This window comes from Nicotiana tabacum, chromosome 16, assembly GCF_000715075.1.
Source record: "Nicotiana tabacum cultivar K326 chromosome 16, ASM71507v2, whole genome shotgun sequence".
Classification (NCBI taxonomy): domain Eukaryota; kingdom Viridiplantae; phylum Streptophyta; class Magnoliopsida; order Solanales; family Solanaceae; genus Nicotiana; species Nicotiana tabacum.
In genome coordinates, this window is record NC_134095.1 from 144699078 (window position 1) to 144721277 (window position 22200).

At 40.2% G+C, this 22200-nt stretch overlaps 1 long non-coding RNA gene across 1 annotated transcript; it reads right to left on the reverse strand.

Annotated features, from left to right (window-relative positions):
- Positions 1–16230: 16230 nt before the first annotated feature.
- On the reverse strand, positions 16231–21813 carry LOC107772836 (uncharacterized). The gene is made up of 2 exons (XR_012700336.1): positions 21463–21813; positions 16231–16491 (listed from the first exon to the last, which is right to left on the reverse strand). It is a non-coding gene; the product is annotated as an uncharacterized LOC107772836 (long non-coding RNA).
- Between the last annotated feature and the right edge of the window lie 387 nt (positions 21814–22200).

The following is a 22200-nucleotide window of genomic DNA, read 5'->3' on the forward strand; positions in this document are numbered from 1 at the left end:
AATATACAGGTTGGCCATATAAGAAATTGATACTCTTTAGATGCAAGTGATTTGACCCAAATCCAACAAGAAGTACAAGAGTACACAACCAATACAACATAATTGAGGTTAATCATACGAGGGAGTATGATCACTATGATCCTTTCATAATTGCACATAATGTTAGCAAGTGTAGTATGCTCCTTATCCATTACGGCAGAATAAGTCCGATTGGTGGGTTGTAATAAAAACTAAGCCTGTAGGTAGGGTGGAAGTCGAGAATGTGTTAGATGTTGCATATCAAAACGATATCTCCAGTGTTCACCAAATAGTAGACAATCAGCTAGAAAATGATTAGGAACATCCTAAACACATATTGGAAGAAGTTGATATAAGTGAAGTAACAATTATAGAAAATGAGGACGAAGAATCAACTGATGAAGCTCAAACAAGTGAGGATGAAGAATTCTTGGACGAGGAACAATACGTCGATGAGCTTTAAAAAGTTGGTTTTTAATAAATCTCATTTTATAGCTAGTTTTTTATATGTTTAAATCTAAATATGTATTATATTATGCAAATAGTAGGCAAGGGTCGAAGTAATAATGACCCTACTAGTTCTCGGGGCCGGGAAAAGGCTAGGAAGGGAAAGAGGAGGGTAGAAATTAATACTCCATTTGCTCCACCCTCTTCAGAGATGTCTATGCCTATGCCTACGCCTATGTCTTATCCTCCACCCCATGGCTATACTGAGCTGCCACAGCATCACGAGCCCTACACATTCATGCAGATATCGGGTCTTTCATCACAGGGCCATAGGACTATACATCCGACATACAGTCCAGATGCCTCACAACCACATAGATCGCAACCATCTGCATCTCATGGATCTCATCCATCCATGTCACAGCCACATGGATCACAGCCACTCGGGTCACAGCCATCAGTATCACAACAATTGGGTTCCATCAAGCTATGTCACAGTCACAGGGATCGCAACTATCTTCATCATCGACTCCATCTATTTTAGGCCTTCGCCTGCGAGGTAGTAGCTCTGACCCCCCTACGCCGTCCACACATGCCTCTGATATACATGCTTCGGACGATGATGTTGATGATGACGAGAAGGTGCATTATGATCAATATGGCAGGATCATCATAGTCCTTGAGGGTGATGGGTAAGAGTTATTTGTTATTTTTGCGTTTATTGTTGCGTAAAGTTTTTACTAAGATATTAATATGTTTTTATTGTTAAATTGCAGGTTCATCCCGAGTAATAAGACTACGAGGATAGTCACCAAAGCCATCAGAAAGCTTTATGATGGCTCTTATGCGACTTGGACTGATTTTCCATTCTCGCTGAAGGAGCAAATTTTCAATCAATTTAAGGTATAAATGTTCTTTTAAGCAGTTTAATAATTTATATTTATGATATTTTCATATAATATTTAACTTTTGAAATACAGATCAAGTGTGTTTGGGAACACCGCTATAGCGCGGAAGTGGCTACAAATTTCCATCACAAAGCTCGCAAGCGATTGTCGCATCCTTTCTCCGAAGCAAGAAAGAAGAACAAGAAGCCTGACTGGTTACTTCAAAATTTATGGGATGATTTGCAAAGGCAATGACTTACCGCAAAGCTCTTAGTGACGAGCGAAAAAGGAAAGAAAGCTCGTGCATCTGAGAAGGGAGGCTCCTTGCACACTGGAGGTACGATCAGCCTAGGCACAATAAAAAGAAGATTGGTACGTAATTGCTTAAATTATTTTAATTTTCAAAGTATATCTATTCTGTTTGTTAACTAAATTAATTTATTTTCAGGAAAAGAAGTTGGGGCGTCCAATGAACCATGAAGAGTTATTCAAGGAGACGCATATTGTAAAGAAGAAAAAAGAGACGGATCAAGAAAGGTGGGTCAAGGACCGGGCCTCGACTGTATATATGTAAGCTTTCACTTTTATTTAAGTATTTTAATTTTCTTTTACATAAATTTTGTAATACTAATTCAATTATAATTTTCGTATAGGGTCTCTACCAAACTAACGTGGAGGAATTAATCCACACTCAGCCAGCTAGTAAATCGGGCGAGCCAACCCAACCTTCAGACGAGGATGCTGAAAGAATATGGATGGAGTCTGCTGGCGGTCCAAAATAGGGGAAGGTATACAGGCTTCCTACTAAGAAATTACATCGCTATAAGTGTGGAATGCAAGGAATAGGGACTTCCTTGCTAGGCGAGCAACTTAATGGGGAGAGGCTCTCCGCTATGCGAGAGACTGTGACAAAGCTCACATCCGAGCTAGAAGCGGCCAAGGAAAGAGAAAGAGTTAGAGATGCTCAGTTCCTTGGCATGCAAGCTAAGATCAGAACTCTCCTATCTACTGGAGCTTTTTTGTTGCCCCGGTCTCGTGAGTCATCGCCAGAGGCTTGACTTGAACGTGAGCGTTCCTTCCGTCCTCCTCGTGATCGTTCCTCCCGTCCTCCTCGTGGTCATTCTTCCCGTCCTCCACAAGACCCTTCTCAATACCGTCTTTTAGATGAAAGTTCATCATACAGTGATGATGATTTTGTACAAAACACTCCTTGAGTTTTATATACTTTGAACAAGACAAATAGAACCGGTTTTGAACTAGTTGTAATAAGTTTTAACTTGGTTTTGGATTTTTTTACTTCTATTAAACTTTAATTTGTTAGTTTTAATATATTTATTGAATTGTGTTGTTGTTGTTGTTGTTGTTGTTGTGTTGTCATTTAGGGATTTTGGTATGCTGGCAGGTGGTGTAGCTGCCAAAACAGGCATTTTACGCCAAAATTAAAACCCAGAAAACCAACCAAAGTTGGTCGGTTTCTAATTAAAAAAAATCTGCTGATTAGAGACCAAGGGTTGTCGCTTAAGTTTTAAAAAAATTAAAAATTTTTGACCAAAGTTGGTTGGTTAATGAACAAGGATTACTCGGATTTCAACTTTATCGACCAACTTTGGTCGGTATGGTTAAATTTTAATTTTTAAAAAATAATATATATTTTATTTTAACGACCAACTTTGTCGCTAATTTTTAAATTTTAATAATTAATAAAATAACGTAATTTAAATATAACGACCAACTTTGGTCGGTAAAATTAAATTATTAAATTACGTGTTTGAAATTGCACAGTTGGTTCTTTTACCTTTGAGACCAACCTTGGTCGGTAATAAGCGATCAACCTTGGTCGGTATACTAAAACGACCACCAAAATAGCGATCAAGCATGTTTGGACGAGTTTTGGTAGGTAATTTTCCAAAACTGACCAACATTGGTCATTTTTTGGGTCGCTAATTACAGGATTTCTAGTAGTGTTTTTGGAATTCTTCATGAACCTTTTGAAATTAGCAAATATTGCGAGGTCCAGATCATTATTGTCAGACTCATCTTCTTCAGACGCCTTAAGAACCGGTGCCTTATCTCTCTTTGGTTCCTCTTTGTGTAGTTCCAACTTTCATATCTCGTGAGTTTTTAAGTTTCCAATCAACTCATCTAGTGATATCTTGTCCAACTCTTTTGCTTCCTGAATGACTGTGACTTTTGATTCCCATGAAGCAAGGAGAATCTTTAGAACCTTGCTAACTAGCTCTTCAGAAGTAAATACCTTTCCCAATGACTTTAGTTTATTTGTTATTATAGTGAACCTGGTTATCATATCCTGAATAGGTTCAGACTCCCTCGTATAGTAAAGCTCATAGTTTCTCATGAGCAACTCAATCCTTGATCTTTTCACCTGATTGGTTCCTTCACGAGTAGTTTGAAGTACATCCCAGATCTCTGTTGCATTGGAGCATGCACATATATCTTGTTATACTCATTATGACCAAGTTCACAAATCAGAATCTTCTTGGTCTTTGCATTCTTTTCCATCATCCTGAAGTTTGTTGCCACAAATTCAGAAAGGAATTTGGGAATAGTTTTATTTTGCCCATTTTGTTTGGTGGGAGTTAGTGGTCCTCGATTCACTATCGTCCATGGTTCATAGTCCTCAGCCGTTAGGAAATCCTATATTCTTCCCTTCCACCAACTGCAGCTGATTGTAGGATATAAGAAATCCTCTATCCTATATTCTTGCCTTCCACCAACATTGTTTTCCGTTAAACAAAAGTGATCTGGTAGTTGAGTGTCCTTCATTAATTCTAGGTGGAACACTCATTTTCTTCCAAAATCTCTCTAGGTGTTAACCACGTTTGAGAAAACCCGATCCGATACCAATTATTAATTTGAGTGCCTTCCTAAATTACTCCTTCTATTTCAGTTTAGATGGCACACTTTCCTTATTAGTCCGTTCAAAAAAGAATGACACATTTCTATAATTGAAAATAATTCAATTTAACTATTCATTTTACCCATTTTACCCTTAGTGAGAAGCTTTTATAACCATACAAATGTCATGGCCCCACAAAGCTTTTACCCTTTAAACTTTTAAGACAACAAGTTTTAAAAAATATTTTTTTAAAACTTTATGCCGAGTCAAACTATCTCATCTAAATTGAAACAGAGGGAGTACTAAAGAACTTGATTCATTGTCTTACTCATTATGCGTAAATGAAATAAACAGTAAAGTAAGAACAACAATTTTTACGTTTAAAATCACCTAGATCAAAGGTGCAAAATCCACGACCTACCACGTAGATTTTAACTTTAACTTCAGTAGAACAACTAAGCCAAATATACTAATTACAACACTTGTAAACCAATACACCCACACTTCTCCTACTTTTACTTATTGTATGAATTACAAGTTATTCTAACTTGCACACTCAGATAATACTCTAACTAACATTATCTGAATAACATCTTGATTACATATCAATCTCCTAATATACATGAACTAAACTGACACAAGAAGGAATGACTTTCAGAGCATACTAATGAGAGAATTGAGTGTTGAACTGAAAATGCTATGCTACGTTCTTCAGTCAATGTGCAAAAGGATAGTCTCACAGACCATAGGCAAAGTATTTATCTTCCCAATGCTCCGAGATCTTTGGGAGCCCTACATGCAGTCAAACTCTCGCTTTGCTTGCAACACCTGATGTTCTAAGGACTCATATCCACTCGATATGTAGTCAGATATTTTCAGGTAACAATCCCTATCGCATAAGAGTCTTTCCCAGCAATATCGGACTGTAGTAACTTTGTATAAAGCTTACTGCCTTGTAAAAATCTTCAACAGCTACTTTAAGAACCTGGTTCTTAGCATACGTTCATTGCACACAATTGTTAATCATCAAAACTCAATTCTCAACACAAATGAAGCCTTTTTTGACATGCCAAATCTAATGAGATTGATCGTCAATAAAACTTATTTAGTAGCAGATGTTAAGGCCAATCAACTCATTGATATGTCCAGCTTGACAAAACTCGAAGCGTTGAAATGTGTTAGCTATGCTTGTGGGTTATCCATCAAGAGGTTTGGTTTCCCAATATCACTTAAGAGCAGTGGCGAAGCCACATGATCACAAGGGTGGTCGGTTGATTACCCTTCGTCGAAAAATTACACTATGTATATAGGTAAAATATTACGTTTTAGTGGTATATAACACATATCGAATATCCTTTGTCAGGAATTTTTTCCCACTTCTTTCAAATTTAAATACTTTTGAAAAAATTTCTAGCTTCACCACTGCTTAAGAGGTTGACTTATCTGGCTCCTTTTGTTTTCCTTGGGAAGAAATATCAGCTCTTGTCATGTGTTGCCAAATCTTGAAGAGCTCAAACTTAAAAGGTATGCAGCCAGTGGTCCAACATGGAGATTAAGTGATAAAAACATGTTCGAACACCTAAAGTTTGTTTCACGACCTAAATTTACAGATTTGGAAAGCTAGCAGTAATAGCTTCCCAAATCTAAAACGCCTTGTTCTGAAGAATTGCTGCTATCTGGAAGAAATTTGTACATTGGAGTCAATTGACTTACATAATTGCAGCACTGCTGCAAAAGATTCTGCAAGAAATATTGAATAAGAACATGAAGATAACATGGGAAATAATTCCCTTAAGTCTACATCCATAGCAGTCAACAGTAAAATTTAGATCTCTCTAAAAGATACTTTGATTCTTGAGATTACTCCATCTCTTTTAAAGTTTACCTCCTTGAATAAGCATGTTAATGCATGTGTTACGACCCTAAACCCAGACCTGGTCGTGATGGCGCCTCTCGTGAAAACAAGGCCAACCAACTAGTCCCAATTCTGTTTTTAAATAGTTAAACATTAACAATCAGTCTAAGTATGAGTAAATAAGCCAAAGACTAAACAAAAGATAGTATAAAGTGTGGAATACAGCCCAAACATAGCCCAACACCAGGGTATCACAAGTCACGAGCATCTACTAAGGTATAAAATACAACTAAGTTCTGAAATAGGCTAAATACAGACTAATGAAATAAGGAGGGAGGAAAGCAGTGCTGCGAACGCTGGCAACTACCTGGCTAAACTCCGATGACTCTGCCTCCGATTAGCCAATACTCGCTACCGGGTGTAGAGATACCTGAATCTGCACACAAGGTGCAGGGAGTAAAGTGAGTACTCTAACTCAGTGAATAATAAAGGTAAATGAAATCTGAGCAGTAAAAAATCACGTAAGCATATCAACATGCTGTATAGAAGCAGTATAAAACCATTTAAGAAAGCAATGAAGCTGTAAAATCTCTTAAAAACAATCTTAACTCAGTTCATACTTCTTTAAAAATACCTTTTGAACCGTTCAACAATAAAATGCAAGCAACTAGAACAGATATGCACTGAAGGTCCGCCTCTCGGGCACAAATACACAATTTAACAGGTAAATGACCGGTAAATATGAAAGATAAACACATAAAGGTTCGCCCCTCGGGCACAATGTCAACAACTCCGCCCCTCGGGCAATATCTTAGAACAATACCAACCCCTTGGGCAATCACATAGAATGGTACCAACCCCTCGGGAAATAACATAGAACAATACCAGCCCCTCGGGCTATATCTCACATCACAATGGGTACCCGCGCTCACTAGAGGTGTGCAAACTCTGGGAGGGGCCACTTACGGCCCAAGCGCAATATCAAGCCACCTCGTGGCATCATAAATAGGCTCTCAGCCTCATATCAATATCAATAAGCCACCTCGTGGCGTACATATCTCAGGCCCTCGGCCTCATAATCAGATCAGTGTATCACTGTTGCGGCGTGCAGCCCGACCCAAAAGATATCCTCACAACACAGGCCCTCGGCCTTACTCAGTTAAAAATCATATAAGCCACTCAGGCAACAGTAAAACATGATGCTCAGCCCAAAATATTGTTTGAAATATCATTTCAAGTGTTAAAGCAAAGTAAACTTGGCTGAGTTTTGAAAACAGTGGAAAATAACATGACTGAGTTCAAGTATAAAGTCAAAACAGTGAGGAAATATCAACAAAAATCCCCGAAGGGTTCAAATAGCTGGCACTAGACCCAAATATGGCATTTAGCCCAAATAATGATGATAGCAAAAGTTTTCAATCAAATACGCGGTAAAATCATCAATCAAAACGGACCAAGTTGTCACACCTCCTTTTTCCGCTCCCGCGAGGGGTGAAAGAGTTTTTCCAATTAAAGGACAATCGAAACGAGATTTATTTGTTTATTTCAGAGTCGCCACTTGGGAGATTTAGGGTGTCCCAAGTCACCAATTTAATCCCGAATCGAGGAAAAGAATGACTCTATATTACAGTCCGCAAACCAGAAATCCGGATAAGAAATTCTGTTAACCCGGGAGAAGGTGTTAGGCATTCCCGAATTCCGTGGTTCTAGCACGGTCGCTCAATTGTCATGTTTGGCTTGATTATCTGATTTGTATACAAATATGAACTTATGTACAGATTTTAATTCTTTACTGCTTTCATTATTATTTATTCTTATTATTATTATTATTTTTATAGGGAATTGCAACGTTGTGAAAATGTATCTCGAACCTCGTCACAATCAATCTACCTGTGGTCGTTGACACACTTTGACTCCGTTGAGATTTGGATTTGGGTCACATAAATGTGCACCCGAGTTTAAGAAAATTAAATTATTAAAGGCGCGCCTAAAGTGACTAGCGTATCATTTACTTTGGGTAGGGCCGTGAAATTTTGCTAAACGGTCCATCCCGAAGTCTAAGCAATTTTAAAGCAACTATTTACTAAGGGCCCCGCAGTTTTATATTTTTATTCGACGAGGCTCATCTCATTCTTATTTTTAAAGGAATTTGCAACGTCATGGACACGCATCTTAAACCACGTCACAATCAATGTACCCGTGATTAGAGACACATTTTGATTCCGCTGAGATTTGGATTTGGGTCACATAAATGTGCACCCGAATTTAAGAGAGTAAGATTAATTAAGACGCGTCCTAAAGAACTAGCGTATTGTTATTTTGGGTAAGGCCGTGGAGTTCGCTAAGCGGCCTATCCCGAATTCTAAGTAATTAACACATACATTTTTCGTGAGGGCCCCGCAATCTGTGCATTTTATTTGGCGAGGCTCGTCTCACTTTTATTTTAAAAGGTCGTCCTATAGTGGCTATGTTTTTTATTTTTGTTTGTATCTAAAATAAATGAAAAGGTCCTACTTTATTTACATACTTATGAGTTATCATAGTTAAGTTTCGAACGTGATTTGTTGAAAGAGGGACGTGATACGGGCAGTTCGTTTGGCAGTTATGGGCCCAGGCCCAATGTGCATAACGTTTAAACTCGGTCTGGGCCACCCTTATTCCAATTGGGCCTATTCAACTTATTTGATACATGTTTGACATATAAAAAAAGGGGGGGAAGGGCTGAAATGCAATGTACTGCTTACCTTAATCAAGCCATATTCCTACCAACTTAAAACAGGCCATTTGTTTAAAGAAGGAACTATTGGGTACCTAACATGCTTCTTGACAAAACAATAATGAACTAATAGAACATGACTACTACAACATTAATTCCTTTCAATTATAAGCAACACATAGAGTTTTCCAACTAAATGATATGTATAAAAGTTCAATTACATCACAGCTAACCACCTAGTTCTGTTAGGGAAAGTAAACTATCATGCAGACAACCTATTTTCAATACATTTCTAAAGCTAATTTGAAATAACTTCAACTCTTCCAATTTTCTTTGTATTCATGCTTCAAATTTCAGCTTACATTGACAGTGTATCAGTCGTGTACCTGGTATAGGAAAGCAAAAGGAAGAAGAAGATCAGTGCAACAGTAGCACACACACACACTAACAGCAGCAACATAAAAGCAGCAACACAAAGACAACAATCAGCAGCAACAACCTAGCAGTCAGATTTTGTTAATAACAACAGGCCCAGTAAAGCAAAAATCCAATGATACCCAGTAAAGAAACCAACAACAGATTTAAACCAAACAGAAATCCATTGAACTTACAGAAAAACCCAAAAATACCCAGCTGAAACAGTGTTGTACCAGCAGGGAAACCAAGGAAAACTAAGCTGAAAACCCAACAGTGTACCCAACAAAGTCAGGCCAAACAGAGAAGGAAAACAGGTGCAGAAACACAGTGACTTCTGCTTGTTATGTTCAGAAATCCAGCACTCTTTTAACTCTCAACACTTAAAAATTGTCCAGCCTCTGATTTCTGATTTTTCTCCCCTTTTCAACCCTGATGTCTAACCTTAATTTATGATTTTTCTAACCCTTGAACTCTACCTTAAATGGGCCTATTTATAGGCAGAATACAGGCAAGCCCCAGGCTGCCTTGAACCCTTCAGCCTTTTCCTGCCCATACCCCTTTAATTCCCATGCCTAAATGTCTTTTATTGATCCCCACTATATTGTTCCCCTTGCTTGTCCTATTTGTTTTAATCAAGAGTCATGGGTGTATTATAATAGTCACTTAATTCCCATGCTTGGTGTTTTGTTCCCCATTGTCATTAGGTTAATAGTATTTTAATTACCACTTGACATGCTTTTAACTTAACCCTTGATTAATCTCTGTTAAATGCCACAATTACCCTTAACAAATACATATTACTGTATTACCCTAACTTTAATAGTCAGTATATAAACCCCTTTGGATTTAGTTAATCACTGACTACTAACTAATCAATCTTAAACTCAATACTGATTTTAGGTTGGTCTGTCAGATTTCTACAGCTATATTCAGTTTCTAAGCTAAGTTCAACTCAAAAATCAGATCACAAATGGGGGTGCTAATCAAATGGCAAAAGTTGGTCATATTGGGAGCCAATCCTGACCAACTCACAGCCAAACAGTGCAAAAGACAACAGCCCACAGGCTAAGCTCGAAACAGTGATGAATATTGAACAGGCTTTTATGAAAAACCTGAGGTTACTGCCTGAACGAGTAGCCTAATTCACAGACAAAACTGAACATATTCCAAAGGTTCATTATATGCTAGCATACAGATTTAAATGAGCTATTGTCCTGGCAAACATACATGGTTAATGAGCTAATGTCATGTTTTCCTCTAATTTTCAAACAAATTAATTGACGACACTTATTTAAACGACTATACGAGCTATAATATACGTTAGTCAATCAAATAAAACAACAAAACAAACTAAACACTATCTTAGGGTTCACAAAATTGACAGAAAAATAAAAAACAAACCAAACCAAACATAAAAGGCAGACAGAATCTATAGGAGAACAAAAGAAAAAGGGAAAACTACCTCAGGGATTTGAAATTAAAACTGACCCGGGCTCAGACTTGGGATCGACCATTTTTGGGGTCGAATGGACCTTAATCGAGTGTTCTCAACTGAGAATACTTCGACTAAGGTCGATTAGACCCCATATCGTCAATCAATTCGGACAGACCTCCACTTTTGGTCTTTTTAGGGTTCTTGGGGCTCGAATTAGGGCTCGAGCTTTTCTGGTTAGATTCGACCGGAACCAAGGTCATTCAGGGGGTGAGGAAGGTCAGGAGGTGTTGTGGTATGAGTTTGGGGTCGGTGGGTGTAGATCCGATTTTTGCTCGAATCTTCGATTGAAGATTCGAGAAGTTGCAGGGTGATTCGAGGTAAACGGTTAGTGGATTCGTGTTCAGGGTGGTTGGGTTCATCAGGGGTGTTGTTTTGGTAGCCATCGGAGTCCGGGTGGCCGGGTTTATGGTGGGGGAATCCTAAGGTGGCTAGGGTTTGAGAGGGCGGGGGGTTCTGGGGACGAAGGTGAATAGTATGTGAGGGGGGTTGGTTTGGGGCATGGGGTGACGGATTGGCCTTATATATGGGGTGGGTGGTTTAATCCTGGCCGCTGGATCAATCAAGATCGATGGCCAGGATTAGGGGATCTTATCAATACGGTGTCGTTTGGTTTAGTGGGGGGTCGGTTCGAATCCAGGCAACGGGTCGGGTTCAGGGAATGGGTAAGGGAGATGAGATCCTAGCCGTTGGATTGATTTAATCCAACGGCTCCGATTAAAAGGAACAAAACGACGCCGTTTGAGGTATCAGGAAGCTTGACCAAATTTGACCGGGTATGGGGTTGCTTTGGGCCTGGATTTGGGTCCACCTAGGGTGGCCCAATCCCGATTTCCTTCATTTTCACCCATTTTCCTTCTTTCCTTATAATTATCAAAATTAAACAAAAATCCTAAATAATTTATATAATCAAAAATTACACATATATTGCTTAACACCTATAATTAAAACTAAGATCACACTATGACAAGAAATACGCGTGCATATTTTTTGTGATTTTCTTTTAACCAAATTATGGTTAATTAATTCGTAAATACACCACTAATTCCTAAATGCATGCAACATGTATTTTTGTATTTTTTAACTATAGCAAGGCGAGTATTTACGGACAAAACGATTATCAAAATGTCACGCAAATTCTCAAAATTGTACCCGAAGGTAACTTGTTTTATTTATTTTTCGATTTCTTTTTGGAGTAGTTTCCGTGAAGCAAAAATCACGTGCTCACAGTTGCCCCTCTTTGTCCGAAAACACAAAGAGCTTTCGTGCAAAGATAAAGTGAGCGGATACGAGTGATTTTTGCCCGTTGGAATACTCCGTGTGAAGCATTTTTTTTTGAAAAAGATTTAACCGAACCTTTGCTTCAAAGGTTTCCTACATATCCCTGGCTAAAGGGGAATCAGGTTAATGTAGTTCGGGAAATTTTGGTAGCTGGGACTACCATGGGACTGCAATGTTACTGCTGTTGCATGTTGTTATCACTGCTTACCGATCTCCTTATTACACCGTGCTTAAAAGAAAACAAGAAGCTAGGCTAGACTACGAATCATAAGATCTCATCTATCTTCAACTTGTTCTTGTTGCCTTGCTTTCTTGTCGGCTTGTGTTTCTTCCGATGCTTTTCTTCCGTGAATTTGGGGATGACACTGGTCTTTTGCCTTTCTGAATACCAGTTCTCCTCATTTTGTTCGGTCCGCTGGGGATATGGCTTCCTTCATTAAGCTTTTCGGTGGTTCCTCTAGGGATACGGCTTTCTTCACCAGTGCCAACTATTTGAATCCTCTGGGGCTTTTTATTGATATTTCCTCACTATTTTGACTTTATACTTGAACTCAGTCAGGTCATTTTCCACTATTTTACTATTCAGCCATGTTTACTCAGCTTTAAGACTTAAATGATATTTTAAATGATGTTTGGGCTGAGAAACACTGTTTTACTATCGCCCAAGGGGCTTGTGATGGTTTTTGACTGAGTAAGGCCGAGGGCCTATGTTGTAAGGAAATATTGATTGATATGAGGCCGAGGACCTAGTTTTGATGCCAAGAGATGGCTTGTTATTGCGCTTGGGCCGTAAGGAGCCCCTCCAGGAGTCTGCACACCTCCAGTGAGCGCGGGTACCCATTATGATGTGAGATTGAGCCCGAGGGGCTGGTATTGTTCTGAGATGTTGCCCGAGGGGCGGATTTGTGGATACTGTGCCCGAGGGGCAAACTTCTATCTGTTTACTTTACCTTAACTGCCTGTCAATTACTTGTTTTACTTATTGAAAAAGGATTTTACTTAACTTTTCATTGGTTTACTGCTTTTAAATAGTTTTACTGCTTTATTATAGAATGCCTTGTGCCTTACATGTTTTCTTACTTTCAGTCGTTATTTACATTTGTTACTCACTGAGTTGGAGTACTAACTTTACTCCCTGCACCCTGTGTGCAGATTCAGGCGTAGCTGGTCCCACTCCCGAGTGCTGATTCATTCCAGCTTCAGGCGAATCTCGAGGAGTCTTTAGGTAGTTGTTGGCATTCGCAGCCCGGAGCTCCTCTCTATCTCTTTTCCTTTATGTCCTTAGTTCAGTATTAAACTATGTAGTTACATTTGAGTATTCAGCATTGTTAGATGCTCGTGACTTGTGACACCCTAGTTAGGATTATGTCGTGTTGTACTTCCGCACTTTATTGATATTATCCGCTATTTAGTTTTATTAAATCATGTTTTAGACTGCTTCTATGTTGTTTAACTATCTAAAAAGTGAATTGGGTTTAATTGGTTGGCCTTATCTTCACGAGAGGCGCCATCACAACCGGGTTCGGGTTTGGGGTTGTGACAAGTTGGTTTCAAAGCCTAGGTTACATAGGTCTCACGAGTCATGAGTAGGTTTAGTAGAGTCTCGCGAATCGGTACAGAGATGTCTGTATTTATCCTCGAGAGGCTGCAGAACCTTTAGGAAAAACTTCATATTCTTGAAATTCTTGTCGTGCGAACTTGTTGATCCGAGTACTAAACTTTTGTTATTCTATTCTCTCACATATGGTGAGGACACGTGCTACCGGACAGGGTGGACGACCACCAGTGCCACCAGCTGTGGCCACCAGAGGCCGAGGACGCGGTAGTGGTCGTAGTAGAGGCAGGGCAGCAAGGGCAGCACCTGTAGATCCACCAGCTGCCCCAGTTCAAGACAGGTCCCAGCTATGGACGCTGCAACAGCACCAGCTCAGGCACCAGCTGTGCCCATTGTGATTCCGGGTCTCCAGGAGGCCTTGGCACAGATCTTATCAGTTTGCACTGGCCTAGCTCAGGCAGTTTCAGCCACTACAGCCACAGCTACTTCGCAGGCCGTGGAAGGCAATCAGACCCTCGCCGCGCACACCTGAGCATGTCGTGCAGGGACTTCAGATGCCGGGGGCGCATCTAGCCCAGTCGGTTGCAGCTGCTCAATACTATATAGTTCCCGTCATGCCGGAGGATGAGCAGCGTAGGTTGGAGAGGTTTGGTAGATTGCAGCCTCCGACCTTCAGTGGCGCAGAGGGCGAGGATGCCTAGGGCTTCTTGGATAAGTGTTAGAGGATGCTTCGTACTGCATGGTATTCTGGAGACCAGCGCGGTTGCTTTTACCACCTATCAGTTTTTACGAGCTGCTTTCACTTGGTGGGAGGATTTTGAGAGGCGTAGGCCTGTTGGTGAAGCACCCCTTTCCTGGCAGTAGTTCTCCGTTCTCTTTCTGGAGAAGTATTTTCGCAGTCTCGCAGAGAGGAGCTGTGTAGGCAGTTTGAGTGATTGCGTCAGGGGGAGATGACCGTGTCGCAGTATGAGTTGAGGTTCTCTGAGTTGGCTCGTCATGCCATCTGGTTGGTTCCGACAGATCGAGAGAGGATTAGGAGGTTGGTTGATGGTCTTACTTATCAGCTCCGTATTCTCATGACCAGGGAAAGGGTATCTGGTGCTACGTTCGAGGAGGTTGTGGATATCGCTCGTGAGATTGAGTCTGTTCGTCACCAGGAGCGAGAGGAGAGGAAGGCCAAGAGGCCTCGAGGATCTGGTAGCTATAGTGGTGCTCCTTCGAGGGGCCAGATTCAGCACGACAAAGGTCGTTCATTCAGGTCTGCTCAGCCAGCTCGCCCAGGTTATCGTGGGGCACCTTCAGGTCATAGTCATCATAGTTCTCAGCAGGGCCAGTCATCACTTAGTACCCTTCCAGCTCAGAGTTCGACTTGTGCTCCATCAGTTCAGGGCTCTTCTATGCCGAGAGCATCTGCTAGTTACTCTGGTGCGAGGGGTTCCCTTTAGTCCCCTTCTCCAGCACCTGGGAGTTGTTATGAGTGTGGCGAGACGGGTCACATGTGGAGGCAGTGTCCTCGTCGTTTTGCTAGTTCATCTCAGCAGAGAGGTCAGTCATCGGCTTCAGCGCCAGTTTCTTCACCACCACCCGCTCAGTTAGCTAGGGGTGGGGGTCAGTCAGCCAGGGGTCGCCCCAGAGGGGGAAGTCGATTAGGGGGCGGTGAGGCTCGTTTCTATGCGCTCCCAGGCAGACCCGATGCTATTGCTTCAGATGTTGTCATTACATGTATTGTTTTAGTCTGCCACGGAGATGTCTCTGTATTATTTGATCCCGGTTCCATCTTTTCTTATGTGTCATCACACTTTGCTCATTATTTAGGTACGCCCCATGAGTTTCTTGCTTTACCTGTTTATGTATCTACCCCAGTGGGTGATACTGTTGTTGTAGACCGTGTGTACCGGTCGTGTGTGGTGGCTATTGGGGGTCTGAAGACCCGAGTGGATCTATTATTATTGAGCATGGTGGATTTTGATGTCATTTTGGGTATGGATTGGTTATCTCCGTGTTGTGCTATTCTGGACTGTCATGCTAAGACAGTCATCTTGGCTATGCCGGGTGTTCCATGGATCGAGTGGCGAGGTGTGATTGATTATGTTCCTAGTATAGTAATCTCTTTCTTGAAGGCCCAGCGTATGGGTGGGAAGGTTTGTCTCTCGTATCTAGCGTTTGTGAGGGACGTTGGTGCTGAGACTCCCAGTATTGATTCTGTTCCAGTTGTGAGGGATTTTCCCAATGTGTTTCCTGCAGACCTGCTGGGCATGCCACCGGACAGGGATATTGATTTTGGTATCGACCTAGTGTCGGGCACTCAGCCCATTACTGGAAAATTCACCTATGGCTACGCATGGAAAACCGTTGCAACAGATAGGTAAATCGTTGCCATAGAGGTATTGCAACGGTTCAGCGCCCTTTCCACAAGCTGGCGTTACTATAGAGCTTATGGAACGGTTTTTGGAACGATTATTCTTATCAACTGCAACGGTTAATTTCTGTTACCATAACGTTAAATGCAACGGTCAATAACCGTTACTATATTTTTTAAATCGTTATGCTATTATAGAAATGACAACAATTTCTTTAAGATATTGCAACAATTGAACTACCTATTACAACGGTTTTTAGATTATTTTGGAACGTTTGCAAGTCCTATGGCAACGGTTCTGTTATCTATTGTTACAGTTTAATTGAATTGAAAATATTGCCCCCTATTGTAAATAAAGATTTACATATATATACAATCCAAATTGTCCAACAAGATAATAAATCCTTAGATAGTGATGAAATGTTACCAAGTACATACATTTGATATTTCAAGAGTTAAAAGTTTTAAAATGTCTTGATAAGAAACATTCCTAGAAACCGTCACATGCATCTACAACAATCAATAATTCAAAATTCTCTTAAGTAACATTCCTAGAGATGCAGGAAAAGATCTTCATCACCGCCTCCGTCTTCCATTTTTACTCCACCTACAAAAAGTATAAATAGTCATTATCCGAATCCTATCTAAAAATTCACTTGGTCCACAAAACCAAGGGTAAAAAGAAAGTATAAAATTCTGCATTAAAACCCAAAATTGGATGGCAAAATGTTGGTTTATCCCATAATAGACGGACAAAGATATTCCGGAGATAAGGGATCATCAACACATAAAAAGATACTCCCAAGAATGCAAAATTCCAAAAAAGAGTTCACAAGAAGTACAAAAGGACACACGTCTACCACATGCCAATTAATAAGGCAAATAACTAAATCAACTTAACAAGTAATTTAGAACTCAACTTTAACAGATCAGTGAAGAGGAAAAATAGTAAAGATTACATGTTTCATTAGGAAAGAACCAAGAATCTCCTAGACATATTAAGAACCCATCTCAGACGATAATGGAATGCAGTACCAATTCTATTTGACAATAATGGAATGAGACTTCTGACATTATTTTTCAAAAGTAAACTGTGCTTCATGTATGTATTAGTAAAACCAAATTGTCAAACGTATGCTATTACTCTCATTCATGGAGGTTTAATACTCTTGTACTTGACTAATTAGCTGGGAAGTCACCTTTAGATCTATCTAGCAGCTACATAATTCCTACGGGCAATGTATCAACTCCAGAGGATGGCAAGATTGGTAACCGAGCAGCCCTGTACTGGATGCCGCAGCTACGTAGTTCCTACAGGCAATATATCATCTCCATATCTGATTCAAGCAGCTTTTTAAAGAGCCAATGGAAAATTTTCTGAGGCAGAAACGGAAATATACATATAGCGTCGGCTCATACACAACGGCCATTTCAAAATAGACATCGCTGGTAATCAGTAAATCGACGAATTTTCACAAACACATAATATGCACATAAACAGAAATCATTAAATCAAATTGATAATTGAGATTGCGGCGAGTGCTGTTGAAGAGATGCGGGAGAAGAGGGGACAATGACGAAACAATTGTCAAGAATGGGGGACTTTAGAGTGTCCCAGTAGAGTATTGCCAAGGCATATAACTCGATTTTCCATGGAAGTTCTGCTTAAATAACTAATTATGTTTGATATTTGAACCAAAATCATGGCATAGACTTTAGAGTGTACCAATCTCAAATGCCATTAAAAGGTACTTCAGAGGACAAGAAGTGTGCAAAGCAGAAACAATTAAATCACCCAAGAAATATGCAAAGCAGAAACAACAACAACAACAACAACAACAACAACGACCCAGTATAATCCCACAAGTGGGGTCTGGGAAGGGTAATATGTACGCAGACCTTACCCCTACCCCGAAGGGTAGAGAGGCTGTTTCCAGGAGACCCTCGGCTCAAAAAAAGCAACAGAAGCCGATATATTAGTACCATAAAAATGCATAATAAAATAACAGCATAATAAGAGATATGAAATACAGAATACGAAATACGAAATAGATGACTGGTATAGTAAAACTAGCAGGTAAAGCCCTGCATCAATAGACGACCAATGACATTCTCAGTCTAACTCCTAACTGGCTAGTCTCACTCTATTGTGCTGTAGAAATATTCATAACTCTCCCCTAACCCACAACTTTAATGCTCGACCTCCATAATTCCCTGTCAAGGGCCATGTCCTCAGTAATCCTAAGTCGCGCCATGTCATGTCTGATCACTTCTCCCCAATACTTCTTAGGTCGTCCTCTACCTCTCCGCATGCCCACTACAGCCAGTCGCTCACACCTCCTCACCGGTGCATCAGTGCTCCTCCTCTGAATGTGCCCGAACCATCTGAGTCTTACTTCCCGCATTTTGTCCTCCATGGGGTCACGCCCACCTTCTCTCAAATATCTTCATTCCTAATCTTATCCATTCTTGTATGCCCGCACATCCACCTCAACATCCTCATCTCTGCTACTTTCATCTTCTGGATGTGTGAGTTCTTTACCGGCCAACATTCAGTTCTATATAACATGGCAGGTCTAACCACTACTCTATAAAACTTACCTTTTAGTAACGGTGGCACTTTCTTGTCACACAAGACTCCCGACGCTAACCGCCACTTCATCCACCCCACCCCTATACGGTGTGTGACATCCTCGTCAATCTCCCCGATCCCCTGAATAACCGATCCAAGGCACTTGAAACTACACCTCTTGGGAATGACTTGAGAGTCAAGCCTCACTTCAACTCCCGCTTCCGTCGGCTCAACTCCAAATTTGCACTCGAGGTATTCCGTCTTCGTCCTGCTCAACTTGAAACCTTTAGACTCAAGAGCATGTCTCCAAATCTCTAGCCTCTCGTTGACGCCGCCTCGTCTCTCGTCAATTAGAATAATGTCATCAGCAAATAGCATGCACCATGGCACCTCCCATTGAATATGATGAGTCAGTGCATCCATCACCAGGGCAAATAGGAATGGGCTGAGCGCAGACCCTTGGTGCAACCCGTAATAACTGGAAAGTGTTCAGAGTCGCCTCCTACTGTCCTAACCCGAGTCTTAGATCCCTCGTACATGTCTTTAATCACCCTAATATAGTCAATCGGGACCCCTTTATCCTCTAAGCAGCTCCATAAGACCTCCCTAGGAACCCTATCGTACGCTTTTTCCAGATCAATAAACACCATGTGGAGATCCTTCTTCCTATCCCTGTACTGTTCCACCATCCTCCTAATAAGGTGGATAACTTCTGTGGTAGATCGCCCCGGCATGAACCCGAACTGGTTGTCTGAAATAGACACCGTCCTTCGCACTCTCATTTCTACCACTCTCTCCCAAACTTTCATGGTATGACTTAGTAATTTGATGCCCCTATAATTGTTACAGCTCTGGACATCACCTTTGTTCTTATACAACAGGACCATTGTACTCCACCTCCACTCTTCAGGCATCCTATTAGTCTTGAATATAACACTAAACAATGCAGCAAGCCATTCCAAGCCTGCTCTACCCACACACCTCCACAGTTCAACCGGAATTCGTCTGGCCCAAAGCAGAAACAGTTAGACTATTCAAAGGACAAAATGACACAGATATTACATTCTAAGGCAGGTGTTCAGGACAACTAGATCTAAAATAGCTGCAAATATCGCCCAAAAATACAGCAAAACAGATGCAAATATCGCCCAAAAATGCAGCAAAACAGCTAAAGAAATCACCTTCCCAAAGCTTCTGCAAAATTCAGCAATTCTCCTTCCGAAACCAACCCAAAAATACGGCAAAACCCAGCTGAGAAGCCAGTCGTGCAAGCTTATAATAAGCTGGATCATCCTACTGCTACAGCTGGTGATTCAACTAATAAAATCAGCTGATCTTAATGCTAAAGTTGTGAATCATGAATTGCAAGAACATATGGTACTGAAGTGTTGGAGGGTGCAACTGATAATAGAACTGATGATATCTCCCACTGATGATAATATCCAGAAGATGGGCTATCCCCCTTCTTATTCATTGGCATATACGGAAAGCAAGATGCAAAAAGAAAATATGAATGTGAAAGAATTTATGTAACAAGAGCTATCCAACAAATTTGTTGTGATGCAACCATCATCCTCCATAAACAGTTCAGCCAGATTGAGGTCACTACTCCCTAGAATACTTTGGTTACACAAGCTGAAAGGGCTACTCAGCAGATGAAGATAATCAAAGTACTATGGAAATTTCCCCTAGAAAGCGCAACTAAAACAAGTACTGATGCTAGTACTACCTTTTAGAAGCAGATATCAGAAGCTACAGGCTATGTTGAGACATCAACCAGCTGCTGAAAATGCTGATTCTAAAACTACAGCTGGTAAACAAACTTTATCCATGATGTCGTCGGCAACAAAACAACCAAAAGGAGGGGCTGACCACACAAGAGAACAACATGAAGACACGATGAGGGAAGACGAGTTAAGTGATGAACCTGTCCAGAATTTAAACGAGCTAAACACTCAAGGATCTGGTTTGTTAACACGACAAGGTGGTATAGCAAAGGAAGGGGCAAGTAGCATTTAGATTTTAGATTCATATTTCAATGTTTGCCTTAATCTACAATCATAATACTTCTTTCAACAACAACATACCTATTGAATTCTTACAAGGCGGGGTCTAGTGAATTCTGCATTTTGATCAAGCAGCATAAATATATTGAAAATAGGCATAATTATATGAACATAAATCTCATTCTAATTGGTAAAAGTTAAATTGAAAGTCGCTTTCATTACAAGTAAGGAATCTTAATTCCCTTTAAGTTGCAAATGTAGCAGTTAAAAGTGTTCCAAGCTTAAACTTTTATCCTGCACCTTTCTCTAATTAAAATATAAATCACAAATTATCTATTAATGCTACAACCATTTCCAGCAGCCAAAAGGACATAACAACTCCAATAACAACATTTCCACAACCAATAATTTTGCACTGGAAATTATTTTCGACCCCAACAAAAATAATTACAATAGCAGAAAAATGCACTGGAAATAGCAGAAATCAAACAGATTCTGCAAAGTAAATCTTTAGCTCCCATTCTTTTCCACGCCAATAAGTTTCCCAAGTATTGAAACATGTCTGCTCTTTCTAACTAGATGCTCACAAACATTGTTCCAAAAAGTTCCCAATTTTTTTCCAAGGACAGTCAATTAATCGAGTTAATAAACAAAATAAACATGAATTTCGACAAATCGATAGGAATACAACAAATCTGCAAAACCATATAAATTGTATGCAGCTGAAAAAATTGTACGAGTTAAAAAATTAATTACTGTAAGAAATAAAATATAAAATAACAGTTACCAAATCAAATAATATGTAAGAGTTTCAGAAAATAATACTCAAGAAGAGCTGAAGGTTACCCGAATTACACGTACGAAGTAGAAACTCGATGCGAACTAGTAAATAAGTAGAAACTCGATGCTAGGGTTTTTGAAAGGAAAATGAATTTTGAGTAATTGAGCAAACAGAGAGGAACTGAAAATGAAAAGTAAAATACTACTCCAGAAAACTTACGGAGAGCGAGCGAGTCGGTAATGGCGCTGACAAGCGAGAAGAGCTGTTGACTGGAGGAGATCGTACTGGACGAGATGGTAATTTGGAGCTGCTCTAATGGCTATCTTCTGCAGCGTTTTGACCGCCTTTTGACTGAGATTTGGACCGATTTTCAGAGGTGATTGTTTTGAGGTCTTTTTGACTGATTTTCGCTGGGGTATTTGGGGCTGATTTTTGACTGATTTCAAGGTGATTTGGGGTAGTTTTTGCTGATTTTTGGTGGTGAAGATGACTGAGAGGAGATTCCGATCTCCTTGTAATTTACGATAGTGAGCTTGTACCCTAATTTTTAGGGGTTTACATATTTCACAGTACTAGTATTTTATTAGGTATAAAAACCAAAAAATAAAAATTAAAAATTAGATTGTGGGCCCCTTTCATTTTAGGGGGTATAGAAAATTTGGTGAAAAATAAGGAGAGAATTAATGAGCGTAACAATAGATATAACCGTTACCATAGATTGATTTATTGCTACGGTTTTAAGACTATTGCAACGGTTCAGTTGCTAAGTGTCCCGGTAGTTCCAACAATATTTTGTAACGGTTAAAATCGTAACAATAGACTACCTATAGCAACGGTTACTGATCCGTAGCAAAAAAAGTGTTGTCATAGCTCCAATTTCTAGTAGTGGTCCATTTCTATTCCGTCGTATCGTATGGCACCAGCGGTGTTAAAGGAGCAGCTTCACGAACTCCTAGA